Consider the following 15,349-nt stretch of genomic DNA (forward strand, 5'->3'; position numbering starts at 1 on the left):
AAAAAACCATATTTTTTCCATTCTCACTGATTTGCCAGAAAACCAGAAATTTTAAGAGGAACAGATGGGCTATCATATTTAGTGAATTCTGTTCCCACAGATTTGCCAGAAAACCACAAAGTTTAAGAGGAACAGACCAAGCCTAGACAGTTGATGGTGTTGCTAGAGAATGCAGGCTGTTGTACCTAAGGTACAGGATTTGAGTCTGGGTACACACACACACACACACACACACACACACACACACACACACACACACACACACACACACACACACACACACACACATCTTGCATATCTTGATCAGATACCTGCTGGATCGCAAACAGACAGAAACCACCAAGTTAGGAGTGGGGACACATTTTCCATTAAAAGGCTCGTTAATCGTGTGGTCCCTCACAACTTGGTATTAGGCCTGATCCTATTTGGTATTTACTTGTCTGATGTCAAAGCTGATTCCAGGATTCTTTAATGGATTAACTTTGTAGATGATTGCAGACTTGGAGCTGTCATCAACTCTACAGAGGACTCTCAGATCCAGTCAGAGAGAATAACACATATAAGCAGTGCATAGACCATGCCTTAAAACTAAATGTAAAAAAATGTAATATCATGTCCTCTGGAATGTAGGAGCTGCCATATACCTATCACACATTTGACATCACCTTCAAAAATCAACAGTCACACTTTTATAGACAATGAACTTTCCTTTAACCACCCTGTATCTGTGTTATTAGAAAATCCTTCTACCTACCCCATCTAATTACCCCTGGCATATCTTCTATGTCCAATGAGTGTATCATTCCTTTCACCCCTTCCCTATTAAGTCCATAATAAAATACAGTGCTTGTGTTGGCATGTTTCTGCCCATACACATAATTCACCTTGGAAAAATAAAAATTTTCTAACTAAAAAAAAAAAAAATCAAGGGCCTGAGTTCCATGACCTATGCAGAATGTTTTTCTTCCATCCCATATACTGTTCCACATACTGACCTCACCCTAACTTAATATGCCTAAAATTACCTTGATCTGTGTGACTTCAAACTTAGTTGTAAAATCTGTAACACCATAAATATCCATTCAGGAGATTTAACCCTGCTCTACAACATAAACAGAGCCTGTTAGTGGGAAAGATACATCTCCCAAAGAACTCCTCTCCTCTTCATATTAAACAAAGTAACTCCATAACTCTTAGAGAAATGGATAGATAACAACAGATACACTCAGGTCTGGCCACAGTCTCCCGATACACACTCCTTAGAAGTAAAACAGAGCCTTCAGACACAGCTAAAAGTAAAACAGAGGCTTCAGACACAGACAAAAGTAAAACAGAGCACTTCAGAGACAGCAAAAAGTAAAACGGAGCACTTCATAACTAAGTTAAACAGAGCCTTCAGACACAGCTAAAAGTAAAATGGAGCACTTCCGACACAGCTAAAAGTAAAATGGAGCACTTTATAGCTAAGTAAGTTAAACAGAGCCTTCAGACGCAGTTAAAAGTAAAACAGAGCCTTCAGACACAGCTAAAAGTAAAACAGAGCCTTCAGATACAGCTAAAAGTAAAACAGAGCACTTAATAGCTAATCAAGTTAAACGGAGCACTTCATAGCTAAGTAAGTTAAACGGAGCACTCTTACTGTGGATGACTCTGTCTCTGGCAGCAATGATGTGAACATTTTCCATGCACTTTTGTTTAAATACACGTTAGCATGCAATGCATGCATGGTCTTGCAGCTGTAAAAGTGTGTGTGTGGGGGGGGGGGTGCTCCCTCCCCTTCGCTCTATGGTTCCAGAGCCTATGACAGCAGGTATAAGAAGCTTCTCAGCCACCATCCCTTCAGTAGGAACTTGCACTAATGTCCAAGACTACACTAAAATTATATGAGCACCTACATAGCTGTATGGACTCAGCAATACCTGACAGGACCAAATCATCTTCCTCAAGGAAGAGTAAGCCTGCCTGGTGGACAGCAACAATAAAAAACTCTATAATAAAAGAAAACAATTGCTATCCAGAACCAAGAAGGAGCATGTGCCAAGTTGGAAGCAATCTCTCCTTTGTCTGTAGAAGCAAATAAGGTCACTGGTGAAATTTTCTAAGGCTAAGTTCGACTCCAAATTGGCCACATCCACAAAGGACAATCACAAGGCCTTATTCACATGTGTCCACAGTCTGAAAGGTAACACCCAAATCTGGTCTGAACTGGTAGTCATTAACACTGCATACACAAATGCTGTAGATATAGCCAACCTACTGGCAGACAGGTTCAGTGAAAACTTCACCCCCCGTCCCCCTCATCAGTAAACCAGGACATCCCCAGCACCTACCCCCTTCCCTCATCACTAGGAAGCAGGTGCTTAATGCCCTTTCAGAGGCAAAAATTACAGTCTACATGAGACCCGACAATATCTCTGGCTGTATTCTACATGAACTCAGGCATGAGCTGTCAGCTCCATTAGGCACCCTATTCAACCAAAGCCTGAGCACTGCCTTCATTCCAGCCGAATGGCGGACAAGCCACTGTGATCCCTCTACACAAAGGTGGAGCGTCTACTGACCCAGGCAATTATAGGCCCATCAGCCTAACTAGCTTGATCTGCAAGGTCATGGAATGAATTATCATGGACCTTATAAACAAGGACATTGGCAAACTCCAAATGATTGACCCCACACAGTTTGGTTTTGTCAGAGGGAGAGCATGCCTGTTAAACTTGGTCGACTTCTTTGAAACAGTCACCAAAGCCATGGAAGAGGGAAAGACGGTGCACACCCCTTACCTTGACCTAGCCAAAGCTTTTGACACTATTCCCCACTCAAGTATAATTGATAAACTCTCCCAGCTAGGTATCAACCCATATGTTAAAAGATGGGTAGCTAAATGGCTCACTGACAGAACCCACTCAGTCAAACTAGGGGAAGCTGCCTATAGTAATAGACCAGTAATGAGCGGTGTAACCCAAGGATTGGTCTTGGGGCTGCTACTATTTGGGATATACTTTTCTGAGGTGTAAGCCAAAACCAGCGGTCTGTGGCTGGCCAAGTTTGCAGATGACTGCAAGTTGGGTGCTGTTTTAAATTCCCCAAGTGATGTGAACATCCTGCAAGAGGGCCTTACCCAAATAAATGACTGGTGCCAGAAGCATGGCCTCAAGCTGAATGCCAAGAAATGCATCATTATCCGCTTTGGGGAAAATCGAGTCTCCACTAATTATCACATTAATAACAATGTACTAAGAACACAGTCAGTCATGAGGGATGTGAGCATCCAGGTTGATAGCAACCTGACTTTTGACCACCATGTTGCCTCTGTTGTATGGAAGGCTTTCTACATGGCCCACCTCATAAGTAAGGGTATTTCATCCAGGAACAAGGAGGTCATAACATCCCTGTACTCCTCCCTTATCAGACCCATTATTAAGTACAATACCCCCTTCAGCATGTACCTTGTCAAACACATGCAGCAGCTGGAGAGACCACAGAGGTTCCTGACCAGGAAAATTCAGGGTCTCAAACACCTGTCCTATACTGGTAGGTTAAAAGCCTTGTCCCTATACTCAGTCTTGTACAGACTGCTCAGAGATGACCTGTGTCTGGCATACAAGGCCATCTCAGACCCAGCCTAGATGGAGTTGCTGCATAACCATAAGTCAAACTCCACTCACACAACCTGCATGCAAGGCCTCAACCTGGTCAGTGACATTAATAGAACTTGCCAGTGGGATAAATTTCTGTCCCAAAGACTCCCCCATCTATGGAATAGACTCCCTTTCCATGTCAAGCATAGTACCTCTCTAGCCCTCTTTAAGAGGAATGTGGACAACTGGATGGGAAACAGAAAATACACCCCTGGGATCACACCTGTGTCCCTGCTGGACAGGGAAAACAGGTGCTGACTTTGTGGGAACATGGGCAAAATTCTTGGTTAGGCTTATAAGGGCCTCCAAGCCAATAACCTAGTATCATCTTATAACCCCATTAATCTATTCATTGGCTTACTTTTGAATAAACGCATCCTGACATATGACCCAGGTAAGTAATTTATTATACACAACAAAGATAGAAAGAGAGAAAAAAAGGCAATAAAACACTGAAAGAAACAACTAACAAAACATTAGTTTGCATACTTATTTTATTTGTGCATGTATGGATAGCACTGCAAACTCCAGACATCTGAGCTGTCACAGAAACCTAACTCCAGCTGGAAACAAAAAATGAAGAAATTGTCCCACCAGAATATAACATTATCCGATTAGACAGACCCAACCAAAATGTTTGAGGTGGTTGTATTTTCCACAAAAAATACACTAGAAACGTTCATTTTCTCTCACATCATGCCAACTTTCTCTACCTCAGAAATCCTGTTATTCTGCAAAACCTAAACACTCACAGGACAATAGCAGCCATGGGTATACACATACCCTGGGCAACAATGCTAAAACAAAGGAAGGTATTCTCTGCTGAGCCTCCTCAAAAATCTCTAATGAAATCATATTACTAGTTGATGTTAATAAAGATTAGAAAACCATGGAATCTGATAATCCAACCAATAGTATTTATCTGTAAAGGTTTACCAATTTATAACCACACTAACTAAATACAAATAAGACACAGTCAGACAATCAACCCTTGATTGGATCCTAGCATCCACTTCAAATAAATTTTTATCCCATTGAACTCTGTCAGACAGCCCAAGTATTAACTTTTCAATGTATAGCATAATCTGCCAAAGCAACATCCCCAAAACACATCATCACAGCCTGGTAAGAAAACTTATTACTGTTCATGAAGACAATTTCATCAATACACTACATCTAAAGTGGAATCACTAAAGACTGTTGTCATGAATAATGCTCTTTGAGGTCAACAAAACCTTCGTAAGTGATCTAAATGCACTAGTCTCCCTCAGAATAAAAAAAGTCAAAGCCAATTCCTCCTTATGGCTATCCTTAGCAACTAAGCAACTTATGAGACAAAGAGACAAAGCATGGAAGGTCTGGCCAAAAATTAAACAGCTTCTTGTGTACAGACAACTAAGAAGCATAACAAAACAACCAAAGATAAGAAAACCTGTTGTTCAGCCTTTGAAAACATACACACTAAAATACAAAACTGTTCTGGGCCTCAATCAATAAAAATTGTTAAATACAGGACAAGCTACACAGCCAAGACCAAACACACAAAAACAAAATGATAACACAGCAGATCAATTCAATGCCCAGTTTATACAGACAGTACAGTTATTGAATGGCCACGTGACTAATCAAGCTCTTGAGGTCCCTATTCAATCAAATAACCTCCTTCAACATTTTCCTTCCAACCAGTTCCCGGAGATAGTATCTAAAAATACCTCAGAAAGTGAAACCCTGCTACAACTGCCCCAACAGTCGGCCTGCTGAATATCTTAAAAAGGCAGGTGAGACTATTGCATACCAGTTTCAGTTCTGATAAATTGTTATGTCTGAAAATAAAGTCATTTTGTTATGGAAAAGAAAAAAAGATTCATTACTCTACTGCACAAGGGGAGAATCAATACAGATTTTTCAAACTACAGGCCAATTGCCATCTTATTGACCCTATCAAAAATGTTAGAACACTGTATTCATATGCAACTTCTCAACTATCTATCAGATAACCAGTATCTGTCTTCAACCCAACACAGTTACCATTTTGATCACAACACAACTGCTGCTCTGCTGAATTTTGCTAATACTGTCAACACTCACAGAAATGCCAGAAGCCTAGTCTGCACCATCCTACTAGGCTTATCAAATGCTTTTGAAATTTCTCCCACCAGAAACTATTACTTAAACTCTCATCCTTACTGCTCCAACTCTTTGCTGCAATGGTTTCACAGCTACCTCTCAAACAGAGCACAAACAGTGAAAGAGAAAAATGACCTCTACTCCTTCCTGCCAGTAAGTGTTGGTGCCCCCAAGTATCTGTACTGGGCCCCACACTTTTCAGCATATTCACCAGTGATCTCTGCACTGCTGCAAAAATGCTACCCTACTTCATTCACCTATGACAATCCTAATCTGCTCTGCCAAATATCTCTATCTCTCTATATATGTATGTATATATATATATATATATATATATATATATATATACATATATTCCAAAATTGTACATGAAAATCCTTATCAATTGAAACATGGTTAAATAATTCACAACTACTTCTATACCCTAAGAAAACTAAATTACTGCTCTTCACCTTGAGCATATGTCTAAAAAAACACTACCCACTATTTTTTTGAAGAACTCCCTACCAATATACATGATGAAGGGAGAAAGTGTGCTGAGATGGTGACTAGGCTGTATTTAACTTTTTCTAGTGATGTAAACAGGATCTGTGAGATAGTAAAAAAAGAACTGGCCTATTTTACTTACAGCTCCTCAAATTAGTAGAGTTGTAGAGTCTAGTCCTAGATTTAGCTTTAAGAACAGTAAGAACTTGAGGCAACGCAGGTGTTATAAAAATAACAGAACAAGTGAAAGGTTTACCTCACAGCGTAAGGGAACATATGCCTGTAGGGCTTGTAATATTTGCTGTAACATATGGTCAACTTGTATGGTTGTACATCCTGTACACTCGAAACCAGTAGAATTTTCTTTTTATGCAGACTACTGCACTAAGGATATAGTTTATCTGGTCAAGTGTATTTCATACAGTGCATTTTCTATAGACAAAACAAATCATATGTTGAAGGAGAGGGTCAGGGAACATTTGAATGACATACATAATAATAAATCAACAAATGCACTGGCAAAACATGTATCAGACTGTGGTATTTACCATAATTTTAAATTCTTAGTTTTACAAAAAATTAATGAGAGCCTAAGAGATGGAGATCTGCGTAATGAAACTGAATACACAGAACTGAGCTGGATTGTTGATTTTAAGGCTTATTTTCCACCTGGCTTCAACAGTGCTGTTTCTTTAAAACCTCTCTTAAGAAAAAGAGGTTTGCCACATTAAATTTTATTGTGTGTTTTTTTTTGGCGGTTACATGTATTTAAATTGCAAGTTTGTAGAAGTTTTTTATTAAGGTCTGAAGAAGAGGGCAACCTCGAAAGCGCTTACCTAATTTATCATTTTATTGGTAATAAAAATGTGTTTTTATTCTCCAGCCATCACCTTTTTATCTTACATTATTTCTATATTTTTTGGGTTTGTTGGCTCCACCATTTTCTTTCTATTTCATTTGAACTTTATTTTGTCTGTCTGGTGGAACCATGGGTGAGAGTGATGTGGCAAAGATGGACTCTGCCCTGAATAGGGGATCATATACACCTTAAAGAAGCAGAAAGGAGAACTGAAACTGAAAAGTATGCCATTACCTTTGATGTCTCTGGTAACCCTCTCATCAGCATTTCTTTCAGCGAGCATATTGCTACTGTTAATTATAATTTGGATGAGATGTCTGCATATATAGACACGTTAAAGGATTTGGATGACAAACTATATAAGCACAAACGTCTTTTGTGGCAGCATTATCATTTTGAAGCTGCTGTCTTTCACAAAGTAATACCTAGAGGGCTTAGGGTGCTAACAATGCCTTCCTATGGTGATAGCTACCCGGAGCTCTTGAAAAAGTGGCAGGTTCTGAACCTGCAATTAAGCATTGATTACATGCTTCTGATTAATGATTTATTTACACGAGAAGGAGAGACTTTTGTGAGTGAGATTAACAACCTTACAATTAATCTTACGGACTCATATAACGGTGAAGTTTACACCCAACTTATGGATGACCTACTATTAAATGTTTTCCTCTATGAGAGAAAACTTGGAAAAGAAAAAAACAAAAAAACTCCGTAGGGATTTTGCTGATTTCCGTGCCAGTAATGTCTTTTCCTGGCCCAGGACTGCTCAGCCAATGGGTTTGCCTGTCAGGTCATTGGAGGTGGAGCAACGGACTAGTGCAAGGAGCCCTGATAATGGAGGCAATATGCATATAGGAGCAAAGCGTTCATTTAATGATGCTGCCAGTAACAGAAGTAATGTTATTTGTAATCGCAATACTAGTAGTAATCTGAGTAAGGTGCTTGAAATGACTCAACAACCTTTACTTTCCATAAGTGAAGGTAATGGACTTTCTAATTCACGGCGTTCTTCTGGGATAGCTACTAACAGCATCAACTACAATACTAGCTGTGGCTTAGATACAGCACAGCTAGTACTAACATCATTGAGTCAGTAAAACCTGGATACTGAACTGCCTGTTTTATTCAATTCAAAAGGACAAGACTCACTTTGTGAGTCGATAGAACTAGTGGAGTATGGAGAATGAGTCTCTTTGTCTCTGGACAATCAGAATTAAATTATTCTCAATGTAAGTAATGTAAATGTTGGTAGCACAGTTAATATTATTGACAATGTTAGTTTATGTGATGATTTAAATGTCAGTGCACAGAATAAGTCTATAGAAAATGGTAATGCCTTCCTATTGTCTAGTAATGCACAGGGTAGTAATATAGGCATTTTAAATACTGAACCTGCTGTCAGACCCAAGGTGGTGACAACAGTTAACAATGGTGACAATGTTTTTTTAAAAAAACAAACAGGGTGTAGATAATGGGTCTATATTATAACATTGAACTCTTAAAACTTCAAATGTTATAATATCGAACCCTATGCACCGAACATTGAAAATAGCGAAGCTGCAGAATATCGAATACTTTCCTAGGGAAAGTATTCAGTGGGCCGTTTCTGCAGCTTCACTATTTTCGCGACTGTGGAGCGAAGGTTACAGCCCAGGGTTAAGGTAAGTGCGTGAACGAAAGTGAGTGTGCGATAGGGACCTTAGGGTTAGGGAGCAGGTAATGGGAGTGTGCAATAGGGTCTTTAGGGATAGAGAGCAGGTAAGATGAGTGTGTGATATGGACTTTAGGGTTAGGGAGTGGGTAAGGTGAGTGTGAGATAGTTAGGGACCTTAGGATTAGGGTTAGGTTAAGGTACATGGATAGCTAGTAGTGTATGTATGGTTTAGTGTAGGGTTTTGTGAAGTGTATGTGTGTGGATTATTTATTTTGGTGTGCTTGTGTTGTGTGTATGTTTGTCGGAACAGCAAATTTTTTCCCTGGGAAAAAATTCGCTATTCTGACTGTTTGATTTCATGGTCTTTTGACCAAATGGGTTCGATATTATAAAATTTGAAGTTTTAAGGCTTCGATGTTATAATATAGACCTATAGATAATCCCCATCATTCAGCGTTTTTTTTTTGGAGAAGGCCCTACAGATAAGGAAGGACATACAGGTGGGGAGGACTTGGGGCCTGACCACATGCAATCACAAGTGAATAACTTGATCTTTAACCTATCTTCTGTGGATTTGACTAAAGAACAGTTATCTATCTTAAATAGAGGTCTATCATTTGTACTAGCTAACAAGATGAATTTATTTGACACAATTCTAGAATTAAATATGTTTGCTAAGAATACCATGCTTAAAACCATTTTTGTGAATGGGGATGTGAATACCTCAAATGTATGTGATTTTAAAAAACCTAGTTGTTATATACCCAACAATTCTCCTGCTATGGAGCCGTTTATAAAGATGTGTGAGGATGACCTGAGAAAATCAGTTGAGAGATCCAAGAACTGTTTCTACAATCTTACTATGAAGGAGAGTTAGGCACTAGGGGCATTGACTAGGGATGAGCATTTGGTTATTAGGCCTGCTGACAAGGGCGGTGGGATAGTCATCTTTGATACCATGGAATATCTTGAGAAAATGCGTGAGATGTTATATGATGACAAAGTGTATGCTATATTGCAGAAATTTCAGGTGAATGGCATCATAGATAGGTTGAATTTCTACATATATGATTTATTGATGACTGATCAAATTGACTATTCACTATACACGTATTTTTTCTGTACAGCATCCCACAATACCAGTCATATATGGCTTATCCAAAGTTCATAAAGATCCTGTGAATCTCCCTCTCCAACCCGATTGTATCAGGCGAGGTTGGCTCACTGAAACCTTGTCTATATATGTGGAGAAACAGCTCATAAATGTATTGAATACTATAGGAGACTGTATTGGTGACAACAAAACAGTTCTTGGAGCAACTGTATGTTTGGGCCAGTCCCTAGGAATGATACTGATATTTGCAATGTATTCTTTGTAGCTAGATGTAAATTCTTTATTCACGAAGTGATCCCCCAATGATGAAGAATTGAGAATGCAAAGGCTACTTCGAACTAAAGAGTAACTTCTCTCTACTACTAAGGTCAATATGATCTGTGCCGCCTACTGGATTTGATTTTAGAAAATAGCAAAAATATATTTATTTTTTTTTGAAAATGAGTTTTTCACCTCTCCAGAAAGTGGGGGTCACTATGGGTACAGCATGTGCGAATACATATGCCAACATCATACTGGCCCAATGGGAGAAAGAAATGTTTTTTTGCTGTGACATGTTTAGAAAGCAACATGTCACCTTTTATAAACATTTTGTTGATGACATCTTTTTCACATAGCATGGCAATGAGATACAGCTAGCGAGTTTTGTGAGATTTTTTTTTAGAATCTGCCTCCTACTCTCTTTTTCTCACAGTACTCTCAAACTAAAATTGATTTCTTGGATAATAATGTGAACCCAAGAATGTTTGGTAATATTTCAACTAGGTTATATAGACATAAGCTATGAGAAAAACAATATTCTTCATGTTTCCTAGCATGCACCCCAGACACGCGTGACTAGGAATATAGTTAAGAATAAAGTATTGTATTTGTAGAGATCTACTGATGAGAGACCTTGAAGAGGCATTTGATGGTCTCCATGTGATCTTGAATAAAGGGGCACCACACATTTTATGAGATTAATAAACTTTGGAAGAGAGTGAGCTCTCTCGAATATAATAAAACCAAGACCTTGTTTTATCTAAGAACTCCCCTACCAATAGCCCACATGATGAAGGGAGAAGAGTGTGTGTTGACTATGGTGAATAGGCTGTGTTTTAACTTTTTCTAGTGATGTAAACAGGATTTATAAAAGATAGTAAAAAGAACTGGCCTATTTTACTTCATAGATTCTCAAAGTAGTGGAGTTGTAGAGTCTACTACTAGATTTAGCTTCTTTAAGAACAATGTTCAAGAACTTGAAGCAACGTAGCTCGTTATAAAACTAATAGAACAAGTGAAAGGTTTACCTCACAGCTAAAGTAAACATATGCCTTCTGTAGGGCTTGCAAAATTGCTGCTGTGTAATATATATGGTCAACTTGTATGGTTATGTACACCTCAAACCAGTAGAATTTTCTTTTTATGCAGACTGCACTGCACTATATATGATTTATCTAGCCAAGTGTATTTCATGCAGTGCATTTTTATATAGGTTGAATTGGAACTGTATGTGTTGAAGGAGAGGGTCATGGAATATTTGAATGACATATGTGTAATAATAACCAACAAATGCACTTGAGCAAAACATGTATCAGGCTGTTGTATTTACCATCATTTTAAAGTCTTAGTTTTTACAAAAATGAATGAGAGCTTTAAAAGAAGGGAGATCTTATGTAATGAAACTGAATACATAGAGGCTGGAGATGGATTGTTGATTTTAAGGCATGTTCCACTTGGCTTGAACAGTGTAACTGTTTCTTTAAAACCTCTCTTAAAGAAAGAGGTTTTACCACATTAAATTTTTATTGTGTGTTTTATTGGCTGTTACATGTATTTAAACTGCAGAAGTTGTAGAAGTTTTTATTAAGGTCTGAAGAGGGTAACCTCAGGCGCTTACATAATTCTGTCATTTTATTGCTAACAAAAGTGTGTTTTTATTCTCCAGCCATCACGCCTTTTTATCTTACATTATTGTATATATTTTTACAGGTTTGTTGACTCCAATTCTACCTTCATGCCTACTTCAATACCTTGATAGAATAAGTAAACCACACAAAAATTGATGGAGTGTCAACATAGATGACCAGCTGAAATTAGAACATGTATCACACATGGTTAAAAACTATCAATGTAAAAAACTTAATTTTACATTATAGAGAGAATAAAACTTTCCTCTACTGACATAGCTCAGAAAATCGATAGCCTCTCTACTTTCTTTTTGCCTCCTATGCTGTCCCAATCTTCTTACATTCATTTTGAAGTCTCACAACTGTCTAAACTTGAGGCAATGCTACAATAAAAATAGCTCGGGGTTTTGCTGAACACACCACAGCAGAAGCCCACAGAGAATTTAAACTGGTTAGACCTGACACCACCTAGCTCTTTCTCCAGCTAACTATAAAGACACAGAGTTCTCTAAAAGCTGGATAACTGACCAACCCTTAAAAACACATAATACTAACACTACTCCCCTAATAGAATCTTATACTCTACTGAGAAAAATCACTAATCTCTATATTAAACAGTGTAGCCAAATGATGGAACCACATGCCCCCCTACCACTGAAATCCACCTCAGAACTCTGTACAAACTCCAATTAAAACACAACTAAAACTTCACTGGATCTGCCTCTGTACATCTTCCTGCTTTCTGTATTATCAGACCTTTTCTCTTCTCATTCAGAATAGCCAATATGCCTCACAAGAAGTGCTTCACCAATACCTAAAATAGTTTACTAAGCGTCTCCCAGCTGTAATACATTGTTTTATTATTAACTGCTCTATCCCACCACTGTTACACATCTAATATAAAAGCCTATAATAGCCATATATATAATTGTATCTGAACTTTTCTTTACACTCTACCTCATAACTACAACATTAACATTTTCTGCAACTTATCTAGTTCTTTTCTTTCTACCTTCATTTGTTTGCAATTTGAAGCAGTAATCATAAGATCTATATACCTGTTTAACAAACTCATTGACACATCTTTTTCAAATGCTTGGTGTTCAATGATATTGACTAATAACGTGGTACCTTTTATACTGAAATACTTACCTGTATTTTCACATGAAGGTAATCCTAATTAGCAAATGCCTGCGTGTAATTGCATAATACTTAATGACAGTTTATATATATCACTGAATGTGCTTTTTAAAATGTTTGTAATTTATGTTAAACATCCTTAATAAAACTTATTTATTAAACTAAAAATGTTTGTAATATGTTGTAGCTTCTGCTCCCATGGCCTTCACTAAAAAGGGGTCTTTGACTAAACCCAGTTGGACAAAACCCAGTAAACAAAAAGCAAAAATAAATTAATAAAAAATATAATTCTAGCTCTTACTTATGCTCATACAAATGCCCTGGAACAATTGGACTAACCACACACAGGAGAGTGACATCTTGGATCTCTGCCCGCCACGAATATCATGAGAGCATCTTGTTCAGATCCCTTGCTGATCTTCAACTTTTTAAAGTTAGGTTCTGGACCATAAAACAAGGTTTCCTCAAAATAAAATTGAAACTGGAGATCTCTTCCACCCAGAGTACCTTTTTGAGAAATTTCCTTTCCATATATAATTATTTACTCCTAAATGATACATTGGCAAGCTTCCAGATCCTCACCGAACCCAGTTAACATCACTGAATATGTGGAAACACACACCACCACAGTACTACTGCATGTAAACAGCTGGATAGATTCAGCTGTACCCAGTATAAACAAGCACAGGGGCAAACCCCAGGAAACAAAACCCACATGGTGCGGAACCACAATATCAACAAGCTTTAAAGTAAAGGAAAATATTTTTTTCCCAAAGTAAGAAGAGTAAGTCCCAGAATGTTAGAGAGATGACTGGCTCACCTGAAATAAAACAACTCAAAAAGCGTAATAAAAATCCACCAAAGCTAAAAGTTTGAAGGCCAAATAAAATAGCTACCCAATCCAATGACAATAATAAAGGCTCTTTCTTAGTTGTGTTTGTAATCTCAAAGCGCACACCATAGCAATGTTGCATAAACTGATTGGAGAATTATAAGCTATCTACACTGAAGCTGAAGATATAAGTGAACTTACTGAAAGCTTCTAAATTTAGCTGTAACTTTACCCCGCTCTTCCTTTCATCTGTCACTAAAAGTATACCTGAAACTGACTTGCCTCCAGCTACCACATTAGACCAAGTCCTAAACAAGGAGAAGGTTACTGTCTGCTGCCTGTCGGGTGCCAAGATCCACCACATAACCCACGCACTCAGGTCACTCCACAACAAGTACAAATATGACTCTGTCATTGTCCATGTTGGTGTGAATGCCCTGAGACGTACTTCCCTGGACTACATGAAAAGAGACATAGAAGAGCTCTTGGCTCTTGTAGCCCAGGCAGGTATGACCCTAGCCCTGAGTAGCATTCTGCCATCATCCAGAATGATGCCACAGTACAAGGGACAAAATGATTGACTTCAACAATTGGCTATTGCTTCTGGTGGTGCCTTTCTAAAGGCATCAAGAAATTGTCTGTCTGCCTGGGCTGACATGGTCAACAGACCACCATGCTTTGCCAGGGTTGGCCTGCACCTGTCACCCCTGGGATTCTGGATACTGGCTAAGGTTCTTGCTGCCCCCTGTAGTGCCCTATTTTTAGGCAAGGTACAGAATGACAAATTCACCACCGCGAACAGGAACAGGCAAGCAAAAACTGAGGGTGATGTTACTCAATGCTAGAAGTCTAAATCTCAAAATGCACTCATTCGAGGCACTCCTTAAAATGTGTGTCCATATTTATTAAGGATATCCACACCTCCAGGCTAGTTGCTCAGCATAATGCAGCCGAGGTTATCCAAGTGGCAACTAACTTCTGGGTAAAACTAGCAATCCAAAATAGGTTGCTTCTGTTAAGCAGATCAACCACCATGCCCCAGGATTCCCACTTCTCTTTTCTTTGATGTGCTGGAAAATATTGAGGGTTCAAACCAAACACCCTAATAATGGAATGCGATTTAAACTACCCACCACATTAACTGGGAAAACTACTCATGTAGCCCCATAACTCTTTGCTCAATGCTTCTTGGAATTCACCAAACTCAAATGCCCTGGATCAACTTATCCACACCCCCACCAGGGGCAACAATATCCTGGATCTAGTCATTACCAATATAGGAGTGACTGGTGTAACCCACACCTGAAGTCAACAGCCTCACATTGGTCCGCTCACGACCATAAGCTAATTACATCTAGATATCCCACATATCCTGCCTCCACCCCCATTAAAGGAAACCATGGTAAAAAATGTCTCCTAAAATGCCAACTTCTTATGCTTCTTAAGACAGAAGGGTGAACTTCATGACACCCATGCAGATGGACAATACTGATTCTGAATACTGAATCCTACACAATTGCACCTTTATAAGCACTTACATGAGTGCATGGATCATGCTATCCCAAACAAAACCAAGATGCTATCCTCCAAAAAAAAATGGGAAGCCAATC

This window comes from Protopterus annectens, chromosome 5.part0 (genome assembly GCF_019279795.1).
Source record: "Protopterus annectens isolate FY-2018-M chromosome 5.part0, PAN1.0, whole genome shotgun sequence".
Lineage (NCBI taxonomy): Eukaryota > Metazoa > Chordata > Ceratodontiformes > Protopteridae > Protopterus > Protopterus annectens.